This window comes from Eutrigla gurnardus (assembly GCF_963514095.1).
Source record: "Eutrigla gurnardus genome assembly, chromosome: 20".
NCBI lineage: Eukaryota > Metazoa > Chordata > Actinopteri > Perciformes > Triglidae > Eutrigla > Eutrigla gurnardus.
In genome coordinates, this window is record NC_139931.1 from 20,452,199 (window position 1) to 20,465,230 (window position 13,032).

Sequence of the window (13,032 nt, forward strand, 5' to 3'; positions counted from 1 at the left end):
GATTTGCCCAGCCATACTTTAGAATGTGTAGGGGTTAAGATTACACTTTCCCCAGAAATGTCCTTTAATGTTATTGTTTTGTATCGACCTCCTAATGAAAAGGATTCGTTTTTTAAAGATTTATCTGGTATTTGTTTAGCACATACATTAATGACCTTCCATCTGTGTGTGATGAAGTAGGGACCCTGATGTATGCGGACGATACGGTCCTGTACACTGCTGGGAAAGATCCCGAAGAAGTAGCTGTGAAGCTGTCAATGGCAATGGAAAAAGTTACACGGTGGCTTCAGTACTCTCGTCTTACACTTAATACTAATAAAACGGTAACCATGTATTTCTCAAATAAACAACGAAATACTATTTTCCCAAATATATATGTTAATGGAGAAATAATAAAAAATGTCAATGAGTTCAAATACCTGGGTGTGATACTAGATTCCACTCTTACATTTAAGGGCCATGTTAAGAAAATGAGCCACACGCTGAAATATAACTTGTTAAATTTTAGAAACATCAGGAACTCATTAACAGTTGAAGCCGCGAAAACTTATTTCAATGCCATGATTTTGTCACATTATAATTACTGTATGTCCTGTTGGTCTCAGGGCAAGTCCATCTGTCCTGAAACCCATCAGGTCACTACACAAACAAGCACTGAAAATATTAGACAGAAAGTCACGACAGTATCATCACTGTGAAATACTAAACAAATATAAAATGCTTAGCTTTGATAATCTAATGATGTATTCTAATGTCCGTCTAGTGTACAAAATAATTCATAATGTTGCCCCTCCCCCATTGAAAACCTTTGTTAAACTCTGCTCTGAGCATTCCACCAGAGCCTTAAGATCTGTCTCAAGTGGAGATTGTAACATCCCTAAGCGTAGCTCTGCCTTTGCTCAATCTGCCCTCTCTTTTAAATCTGTCAAATCATGGAACAATCTTCCAACTAATCTGAAACTTTGTACAGACTTCAATGTTTTCTCCCGGGAAGTCAAACAATGGATCCTAAGAAATCAGACATGTCAGCATTAATCATGAGCCTAAATTATTCTTAACCTTGGCAAAGTGTGAAGTATTTTAATAACTGTATGTTTTGTTAACTGATATGAAATAGGACTATGTCCTGAGTGTTTGTGATGTGTGAGAGGGTGTATATGCATATGTGTATGGATGTTTAGAATGCTATGTAAATTGATAATTCTTATATTTCTATTGTTCTTATTCACCTGCCCAGGGACTACGGATGGAAAGTAGCTAGTAAGCTAAATCCGGTACAAGGCATCTCGTCTCATCTCGAGACTAATGTTATTTTGTACATTGTCCCTGATACAAATAAACTTATTAATAATAATCACGTGTCACTACAGTCACAGGAAGAAGCTGAGGAGGACTGGCCTGCTCCTCCACCCTGGCCTGAACCTGAGCACGACCTACTGAAGGGCATGGGTGCCCTCAACCTGGGGCAACAGGACAACCACCAGAACCACCCTCCTCGCAGTTCCCCAAATCACCACCTCACCCATCCTACCCCCTATGCCCAGGCCCTGCCTCATACCCTGGTTCAGCCCTCTCAGTCACTCTTTCACCCCGCTCCTGCCTACACGGACTCAAGACCCCCAGTACCTCTCCCAACAGCCACCAGGGTGACGCCCAGCTCTCTCCCCACTCACCACCCCGTACAGGCTTCTGTGTCGGAATTAGTGTATCGAGGTCCCAAACCTACAATTCCTAAGCTCATTCAGCCAGACCCCAGTGAGTTTGCTAGACTCCGCCTCACCTTGGAGAATCTACTCCCCCCAGACTCTACGGAACTCTTCAGGTACCAGATCCTTGTGGATCACTTGAAGTTGGAGGAAGCTAAGCTAATAGCTGATGCTTATCTGAATTCCCCCACCCCCTACACTGACACCATGAGAGCTCTGTACAGCAGATTTGGCCAGCCTCATCAGCTAGCTTTAAAGAAGATAGCTAGCGTCCTAGAAGCCCCTGAAATCAGACGTGGTGACTCTGCAGCTTTTCAGAGGTTCTCTCTTCAGATTCAATCCTTAGTGGGTTTACTCAAGACCTTAGGCCCAGAGGGAGAGATCGAACTCAGTTGCGGCTCCCATGTAGCTCGTCTCCTGACCAAGCTTCCTGCGGAACAGAGAGCTGACTTCCGACGCCATCAGTACAAGCAGCCTGGGACCTCACACACCCTGCATGATCTGTCGGAGTGGCTCAGCTACGAGTCCTGGTGCATGAGCTTCGACAGCCAAGTCAGCCCAAGAACCAACGAGGAAAGACAGCCTCCTAGGCCTGATACTCGTCCTGGGCAACGCATGGTGACGGTCCTACACGGTCTCGGAGAGCCGGCTGAGGACGTCTCTACTTCCCATCCGGTAAGGAAGATACCTGCCAAGAAAGCCTACTGTGCATACTGTCAGAGTGATGAACATTACCTCAGTCAGTGCAGTGAGGTCGCCAAACTCTCTAAAGAGCAACTCAAGGAATGGATTCAAGTGAACAAGCGGTGCTGGCGCTGCGCACGAAACCACCAAGCAGCTCAGTGTACGCTGAAAAAACCCTGCAGCATCTGCCAAGGGAAACACCTCCTAGCCCTCCATGAGATAAACCTGAGGCCAGAGAGAAGTAATAAGGAGGCTACAAGGAAGGAGGAGAGCTGCCTGACTAGCTCTGCCTCTGACTCCCTCTACCTCGACCGACCTGGAGTCAGTAATCGGGTCATGTTAAAGGTCGTCCCAGTGCTTCTACATCATGAAGGGCGTAGTCTCAGCACCTTCGCTCTACTGGATGATGGTTCAGAGCGGTCCATGTTGTTACCATCTGCAGCCAAATCACTGGGAATCAAGGGGCCCCCAGAAGATCTTCCTCTGCGGACGGTCCGGCAGGACATCCAGGTGCTCCATGGACATAAGATATCCTTCCATGTGTCCCCAACTGCAAACCCTAGGGTCAGTTATAAGATCGACGGTGCCTTCACATCTGGTCGCCTCAGCTTGGCCCAGCATACTTACCCCATAGAGCAACTTTAGAAGAAGTATAAACACCTCCGTGGCCTCCCTATACCTGCCCTGAACGATGCCAAGCCATTGCTCTTTCTCGGCTCTGATCAGTCACATCTCATAACACCTGTTGAACCAGTCAGACTTGGACCGCCTGGTGGCCCTGCAGCAGTCCACACCCGGTTGGGATGGACCCTCCAAGGTCCTGTCCGTTCCATGGGGCGGCCAACTGACTCTGTGCAGTGTCTCTTTACCTCCCTTCCACCGCAGGTGGTTGAACTGTATCGTCATGTTGAGAGGCTCTGGCAGATGGACACTATCCCTCACCGACCAGAAAGAGAAGTGACTCGGTCAAAACAGGACCAACAAGCAGTTGCATTGTTGGACGCCAAGACAGTTCGCACCAAGGTCGACGGAGTGAGAAGGTACGCTACACCACTGCTACGTCATGCAGCCATGCCTCCTCTGCAGGCACCTAAGGAGTCAGTCATGGCTCTCCTGCGGAGTACCGAGCGGCGACTCCTAAGAGACCCTGAGCGGGCAGAGATCTACAGAGCTGAAATGCAGAAGCTCATTGGAGCAGGAGCCGTGCAAGAGGTCACCAAAGAGGAACCACCTGAAGAGTGTTGGTACATTCCTCATCACCTAGTCGCTCACAACGGGAAGAATCGGCTCGTCTTCAACTGCTCTCACCAATACCTTGGACAAACTCTAAACCAGTACCTACTGCCTGGCCCCACCCTTGGAGCTTCTTTGGTGGGCGTCTTACTGAGGTTCCGGGAGCATCCCATCGCAGTAAGTGAGGCACATCAAGGGGATGTTCCATCAGGTCCGCATCCTTCCTGAAGATCGCCCTCTACTGAGGTTCCTGTGGCGTGACCTGAAAGTGGATGCGCCCCCAAGAGTCTTCGAGTGGCAGGTCCTGCCTTTCGGTACAACCTGTAGCCCCTGTTGTGCTACATACGCACTGCAGCGCCACGTAACTGATCATTGTCAGCCTGAAGACATCCTGAGATTCTCCGTCGACCACTGCTTCTATGTCGATAACTGCCTACAGAGTGTGCGTACCCCAGAGGAAGCCAAGCAGTTGGTGGATCGTCTTAGAGATCTTCTGTCTTCAGCAGGCTTCGAGCTGCGACAGTGGGCCTGCAATGAGCCGAGCGTCCTGGATCATCTGCCACAAGAGGCCCGATCGCAGAGCCTAGACCTGTGGTTGGCACAAGACAAGACCAACCCTCAAGAATCTACCCTGGGTCTTAGTTGGAACTGGGAGAGAGACTCCCTGAGCTACAAGCACAGGCCAGTGTCCTACGATGCTCCGACCCTGAGGAACATCTATAAGGTCCTAGCTTCGCAATATGACCCCTTAGGTTACCTGTTGCCTTTCTCCACCAGGGCGAAGCTCATTATTCGGCAACTGTGGGATAAACAGCGAGGTTGGGATGACCCGAACTTACCCGCGACTCTGCTTCTAGCCTGGTCCAACTGGGAGGATGAGCTGAAGTTCTTGCCTCTCCTTACCTTTCCTCGAGCATACATGCCCACAGACCTTGACCTCGAGACTGTCACTCAGGAAGTGCACATCTTCGCCGATGCTTCAGAACAGGCTTACGGGGCTGTGGCCTACCTGAGGACAAAGACAAGGGATGGCCAAATTCATCTGTCCTTTATCCTCGGCCGTTCTAGAGTAGCCCCCAAACGTGTACACTCCATCCCATGCCTGGAACTGTGTGGCGCTCTTGTAGCAGCACAACTAGCCAGTCTCCTCACCAAGGAACTCACCTTGGAAGTGGCTCACACCACTCTGTGGTCTGATTCTACCACGGTGCTTATCTGGCTCCATTCCCAGTCCTGCCGCTTCAAGGTGTTCGTTGGGGCAAGAGTGGCAGAAATACAGGACCTAACGGAGAACTGTACCTGGCGCTATGTGGACTCCGACCAAAATCCTGCCGATGACCTGACAAGAGGAAAAACACTGGAAGAGCTCAAAGATCCTAACAGGTGGTCCCAGGGACCTCCCTTCCTGCTGCGAAGCCCAGACAGCTGGCCAGAAAGGCCCAACGCTGAACCCCCAGAGGATCACGCCGAGCTTCGAAAGACTGCCTTTTGCGGAGCTACAGTCACCTCCTCAACTGACCGTGGTCCAGATGGAAAAGGATCCAGTTCCTGGCAAGAACTCATGGATGACACTGTCAAAGAGCTCCAAAGAACAAGCCCCTCTATCACCCCACCCACAGCTGAGGATTATCAGCAAGCAGAAACCAAAATCCTGCTGAGATCTCAGAAGCAGTCCTTTCCTGACGACTACAAGCTCCTTGCTGCAGGGAAACCATTGTCACCTTCAAGTCGCCTTCTCACCTTGGCACCTGTCCTCGACAAGACCTCTGGCCTAATAAGAGTTGGTGGACGGCTCAGACGGTTTGGAAATGAAGATGTCCCCCTACATCCTGTTGTCCTTGATGCCGCCCATCCAGTGACACATCTGCTCATCCAGAGGTATGATAGTGATTTGCATCACCCAGGCCCCGAGCAAGTCTTTGCGGAGCTGCGGAGATCGTTCTGGATTATCAGAGGGCGCGAGGCAGTCCGTAAGCATCAACGTGCATGCCCTGAGTGTCAACGTTGGAGAGGCCGGCCTTCCATCCCCAGGATGGCTGATCTTCCTGATGCTCGCCTCAGATTGCACAAACCCCCCTTCTACTCCACTGGTGTGGATTGTTTTGGGCCCATGATGGTAAAAGTAGGCAGATGTCAAGAGAAACGCTGGGGAATCATTTTTAAGTGTTTGACGACCAGAGCCGTACATTTGGATCTCCTTAAGAGCATGGATTCTGACGCTTATTTGATGGCGTTGAGGCGGTTTATCGCCAGAAGAGGGACTCCTGCTGAACTGTGGTCAGACCAAGGGACCAACTTCAAAGGAGCCAAACGAGAACTCAGGGAAGCTTTCGAGAATATGGTTCCAACGTTACAGCAGCGGCTTGCCCGTCAGAAGATCAAGTTCCATTTTAACCCTCCTGCTGCTCCCCATTTCGGTGGAGTATGGGAGCGGGAAGTCCGGTCAGTCAAGTCAGCACTTTACACGTGTGTAGGAGCCCAACCACTTCCGGACGAGGTGCTAAACACCGTGATCCTGGAGGTCGAGGCCATCCTCAACTCAAAACCATTAGGCTATGTATCAGCCGACATAGCCGACATCGATCCTGTGACACCGAACAGTTTGCTCATGGGACGGCCAGATGGTTCACTTCCTCAGGTGGTGTACCCAGAGACTGAGATCCTGAGCCGCAGGCGCTGGCGACATTCCCAATTCCTGGCGGACCAATTCTGGTCCAGGTTTATCAGGGAATACCTACCTGGTCTTCAGACGAGACAGAAATGGCAGTCATCTCCTCCTGACCTACAAAATGAGGCAGTCATCATGCTGGTGGAGCCACAGCTACCACGGTCCCAGTGGCCAGTTGGGCGTGTGATCAAGGTCCATCGCAGTGAGGATGGTTGTGTCAGATCAGCTGATGTCAACATTAAAGGACACATCTTCACCCGGCCAGTCGCCCGGTTAGTGATGTTACCAGCTCTTCCACCTGGAGAGGAAGATCCTCCTCCGACTTCTAGACCCCCTAAGACGGACTGAGCCTTTATTTGATGCAAATGTGCCATGCACATTTGGGGGCGGCTGTATAAAAGGCTTTTATTTTGAAGGTGGAACATAGCCTTTTTCCGGCTGCTACGGGTAGTGGTGACGGTAAGGCGCGAAGACATCAGAGAGACGATAGCCTTCGGTCATGTTAACAGAACTTTTCGCTCCTTTTTCCAGTTAGTTATGTACCTGAGATACTCGAGGATTACCTGTGTTTTTTGACGTGTGTTTTTGGAGGAGTGCTGTTTTAACACTACGGGTATAAAGTGAATGAACAAACAACTGCAAAACAACTGCCCGTGTGTGTACACATAAGAATAAAACCCAGCCTTTGAAGAGACGCCGGTCTTCCCCCTTTATTGTGTCCTGACCGACACACCACCTTGGATGCTGTATCAACCTTAACGAATCAGCTGTAGTCCCCTACCTCCCTTACAGTAGCAGCACACCCAGGAGGGAATTATTAAGATCAGGGCCGGTGAGGAGTACATCATTGAGAGAGATACCAGCATATTGAGCACTGGAATCAAAGACTACCCTGATCTGATTGGGCTTTTGTGGGTGGTAGACACCAAATGGTGGAAGAAACCAACATTCCTCATCCTCCTTCAGCGGTGGTGCTGCCTCAGCATGTCCGTTGGCAAAGATTTTCTCCATGAATGCCACATACTGTTCCTGCATCTCAGGTTTTCTTTTTAAGGTTCATTGCAGGGATCTGAACCTATTGATTACCTGCTCTTTATTATTAGGCAAAGACTGTCGGGGTTCTCTGAATGGCAATGGAGCAACCCAATGGTTGGCGTTGTCTCTGCAGACGTTTGTGTCCATTATCTTTAAGAAGATGGTGTCTTCTACCGATGGAGCCAATTTATTGTCATGCTCAGTCCGGTTGAAAATTGTCTGTCCCAGCATCTTCTCAGTTGCCTTGCCAGGTCTGTTGAAGCCTTGCTGCATCTCCTTGACATGCATGAAGCTTGTGCAGGGATGAAAGAATGAGTGGCGGCCACTCTCCAGAACGTTGGTCTTGAGTGTGTTTACAGTGGGTTTGTGTACATTACCTAAGCACACTTCTCCTATTACTACCCAACCTAGGTCCAGACGTTGAGCAAAGGGGGCGTTGTGTGGTCCACTGACCTGATGCCTGACCTTGTGTGCCCTAAGGACATCTCTGCCGAGTAACAGGAGTATTTCTGCTTCTGGATCCAGTTCTGGAATGTGACTGGCGAGGTGTTTGAGATGAGGTTGATGCAGAACTGCACTTGGTGTTGGAATCTCTGTTCGATTATTCAGAATCTCTTGGCATTCAATGAGAGGTGGGAGAGGGATGACTACTTTGCAGTCCAGTGACTCGATCAGGAATCCCTCTGCCTTCTTGCCAGTGGTTTCTACAATGCCAGAGCAAGTCCTGAGATGGTACGAGAATGGTTGCTCTCCAGATTAAACAGCTTGAAGAACTCTGGTCTGGCTAAAGAGCGATTACTCTGGTCATCCAGTATTACATAGGCTTTGATGGCCTTGGCTTTGGAACTCTTGGGATATATCTTTACGAGGCAGATCTTGGCGCATGAGCGGCTCCAGTGACTTGGACCACAGACTTCTGTGCAGCTTGTTCTAATAACAGCAGTGCTAGGATAATCTTCTCCCTCCCCGCCGTTCTCTGGTGGTGGTGAAGGAGCCTTTAGGATTTGGGAGGATGGGCCAGGATGCATAGCCGAATCATGATATGTGCTGTTACATTCAAAACATTTCACCGAGGATTTTCAGTCTTTGGCTACATGAGAGGTTGAAGAACAGCATTTGAAACATATTCCTCTCTCCTTGAGGAAGGCCTTTCTGTCCTCCAAGAGTTTGTTTCTGAATGTTCTACATCTTTTAAGAGGGTGGGGTTTGTTATGCAATGGGCAGTTCTTATTAGGGTGATTGTTGGTTGTAGAAATATCTCTTTTATGCACGGCAACAGGTCTGTTGGTGTTAAAACTCTTCACTGTGAATCTCTCTGGTTTTGTCACTGTTGTGGTTGTGCCTTGATGCATGAAGCTAGGGTCGTTTCTCTTCTTTGCCTCATAACACACAAAGTTACAAAAATACTCAAAGGGAGGGAAACGTCCATGATTCTGTTATTTGTACCATGACCCAGAAGACACCCACTTCTCTTGAAGTGGAAATGGTAGCTTATCCACAATTGGTCCAATTCCCCGAGAAGTGTCCAGATATGACAGACCAGTGAGATAACCATCATCTTTAGCCCCTTGAAGCACCATAAGCAAGTCTCCAAGCTCACGTAGTTTGATGTGGTCCTTGGCTAAAATCCTTGGAAAACTGTCCAGTCGCTTAAACAATGACATTTCAATGATTTCGGGGGCAGCATAACACTCACAAAGTCTCTCCCATGCTGTGCGTAGAGCCAGACTAGGATTGTTAACATGAACTGAGCGTATGCGTTTCACCTGTTCCCCAGATTCCTTTCCCAGCCATTTTGTCATGAGATCCAATTCTTGGATTGCAGTGAGTTGGACTTCATCAGCTGCATTGGTGAATGAGGAGTACCACGCTCGATAATTCTCAGGCTTATCATCAAATTGGTACAGTCCTGAAGTGACGAGGTCTCTCCGCGCCAAATACTGTGCCAAAGGCTCCACCGAAAGTGGCATGCAAGATGGGGAAGACCGGGGTGTATATGCCTGAGCATGTGCATTCATAGTGGGACTTCTGGTGTCAGGCTTTGTGTCCACTTTAGTTGGTACAGATAAGTGCATGTGGTCATGTGGTTCAAACTCATTGTTTCCAGCTTGTGGTTGTTGAATGTCTTTCACTGATGGATGCCATGTTACAAAGCTGTCATGTGATTCTGGGTGGAATCGGGTTGCATCGGGTGAGAGTGGGGGAAGAGAATGGTTCTGAAGTTCAATTTGAGAACGAATGTAGTCACTGGTGCATTCCATTTTAACCTCTGATTCTGCTTTCCCATGTTCAATATTAGCATGCATTGCTTCAGCTTGTTCCCACACTTGTGCTTCCTTCACAGCTGCCTCAGCTTCTCTTTGTAGAGTTAGCACTTCCAACTCCGAGTCTATTCTTGCTGCTTCAAACAGATTTTGGGCATCTCTTGTAGCCTTTTCCAATTTCAGTTTAGCCTCTTGACTAGCATATGATGCTCTCACTTTAGCTGCTTCTGCTTTAGCTCTTGCACGGGCCACGCTTGCTGATGAAGATGATGTCTTGCTGCTCCCAGTGCTAGATGCAGATTATTTATTGCTTGATGCCATTGTGACCTCCTTCTGACATCGAATAGTGCCTTTTCACTATAATGTTCTCGTACTGAGTGTTGTAACTCAGACTTAACACAAAGTTAAACCGTAGCCAATGAAGACAGAGTCCGAGTAAGTTTGACCATTTACTGTCACACTTCTCCATATACAGGCTTTGAGCACGGTGAAAACTGTAAATAAACAGATACAAATACAATGCAAAATCAGTGCAGTGTTCTTAAATACACATTAAACATTACTGTAAATATAATTCATGCACAATTGCAGCAATAGCCAACCTAGCTGATAGCATCGTTTTTAGCATATACACACACACACACAGTAAATAGCTTGTAAATAAATAGTTGTTTTTTATAAGTTAAGTTCTTCAACAGCATTTTAGACAATAGTGGTCATACAACTGCAACAGGATTTCCATGAAATGCATAAACTTACGGCATTGCCTCTACGATGCTTCATTGAGGGAGCATGGCTTAGCTGTTAGCATGTCTGCATTGTCTCAGGGCTAACCAAGAAGTGGCCGCGCAAAAACGGCCAAACCGGAAGTAGACCAAAACCGGAAGTGACGTCATCATGTGACCCGACAACAATTTCTTAAAGTGTTAATAATTAACCCACTACCATTTTAACAGAAATAAACAAAAAATAATTTATCATTGAAAAATAATAAAGTTAAATAAATGCCTTTAAGGCAGCACACTATGGAAAAGTAGCACAAGTTACTTACCAGGATGATGGCATCATCCATCAGATGGGAGGTCAGCTGGTTTTTCTTGGTTTTGGCCACCCAGGTTTCTTTTTTTTTATTAAAGTTTTCTATTTTCTTTTGTTGCCTAAGTTTTTGTGGCTGTGGTGCCTTACACATAGGGCACAGCTTACAGCCATTAAAAATCAATGCCTGACATGCAGGTCATGTTTTTTTAAGCCCTCCCATGATAGGCTGTAAAAAATCAACAAGAAAAGCATAATTAGAATTGCTATTGTTTAAAAATACAAATACCTTGGTTATTTAGAGAGATTGAACCAGTAAAACCACAGTTTCAGTCTTTCAACTCAGTTGTAATAAAGGCAATAATCCTGTAATAGACAAGATTTCATCTATGTCAAGACTGATATTTGGGACCAACTCAGGGTATCTAGTATAACACTGCGATTTGCTGTCACTACATCAAATGTGGATTGATGATTAGGTGTTCCCCCAATGCTAATTGGATATTAGTAGAACCCTATGATCTTCCGGTTACAAATAATAAAGAATATTTAACCAGACACAAATTTGTGAAAATAAAAATCTTGGGATACTTACTATATGAGATAATGAAAGAAAGGGTGAGTGTGTGTCTGTGTGTGTGTGTGTGTGTGTGTGAGTGAGAGAGAGAGAGAGAAGTAGTAAGGGAGATGAAGAAGCCGTAAGAGAGAAAGAGAGAGAAGTAGTAAGGGAGAGAGAGAATGGCTCTTAAAAGTGCCTTTTTTACGTGCTTTTTGTGAATATTGCTATCTCGTTAATGATCTGTAACAAAGCAAAAAACATAATTAGAATCATATTTTGAATGAATATTTCTACATTCATTAACAAAAATGTTATATATGATGTGATTACTAGTTACATGTTCTACAAGAATACAATCGCCATGACTCTAATCGCCTGACCATCAAATTGCTTAATAAACATTCGTGTTATATTCTAATAATTCTACACAAGAATGATTGAAGCACATGGGTACATGGCACATAAGATGAATCTAATTTTCTTGTGAACTTACAAATTGCTTGTTCTGTCCTAGGCCTACATCAGAGAACAACTTTGTGTGAAGCTTATCGCGCTGACTGGGTATTTGCCTTACTTAGCCTTTCCAGGCTTAAAAACGTCTAACTTCAAGTAATAGCAAGAATTATACAGGATGGCAACCTTTGGCTTAGCTACTAATGTGGCCCATGCCTGGTTGACCAGCTGGTAAGCACTTCAGAAAAGTTAATGTTGAGCCCTGAACACAACATTTAGCTGGCGCAGAAATTAGGTTCAAGTGTGTTACACATATATGCGACTTGTGCCACATAGCTGGCTATGCCAAAAGTACACGTCCAAATCAATGCCCATAAACTAGCAGCAAGACGAGCTCTGGGTTAGCTAATCTAGCTAGCTAGCAGAGGCCCTGCTTAACTATGTTACATTTCATTTTGATGCAACAAATACAACTCTTACAGTGGAGTTCGTAATCAACAAATAAGTGGGCATTATTTTTATTTATTTTTTGCCATAACTTAATTTTAGACATGTACATGCTTATTCATTTCTCTTGCTTAGAGTAGTACTTACCTCGGTATCGCGCCAGGCAATGATTTCTGCGATCGTCGAATGAGTGACGCACACACTTGCGCCAAAATATCAATGGCAATGAAAAAGTACAGTCTTAGTATTTTTTTTTTTTTTTTAATTAAAATAATCAGCATAAATCTCAGAGTGAAGGAATTAGGGTGTTTGTAGCCATATACATCTATTTTGTTCTCATCTATTTCAACAAGCGAGGCATTATGGGAAGTGATGTTTTTAAATGCAATGCGTACATAGGCTACTACATAGTCATACATGCAATGAAATGCAACGCCTGACTCAGGCAAAGGGTTGAAAGAAATGGAAACATATTGGCCTTCAACCCTTTGTTGAACAGAGAGCGCCATCTATTGGGCTCAGAAAATAAAGAACATCCTTCACGAAGCTTCATTTGGACATCACTAGTCACGACTTAATCAGTATTCAGATGAAAGATTAATAAGTAGGCTATTCATTTTCAATTGGGCATTCTCTGGGGCAACCTAGCAACGGTTGTTATGTTGGAGGAGATCCGTGTTCATATGACAGAATAGGCTAATCTGTGCTTATTTCACAGAATTGAGTTCGGGCTATCCTACCGAGCTGTAAAACGCGATCAAACTGCGGTCCGTGTCTATGTCACGGAACCAGAACCTCGCCGTCCGTGTCTCTATAACGGAATGTCGCTAAGGGAACAGAATTGAACTGACGTTTTATGATGACAGGACAACAAGCTGAGCCTTCAACAACTGTGAGGGTCAGGGTGATACACTCAACAAAAATATAAACGCAACACTTTTGTTTTTG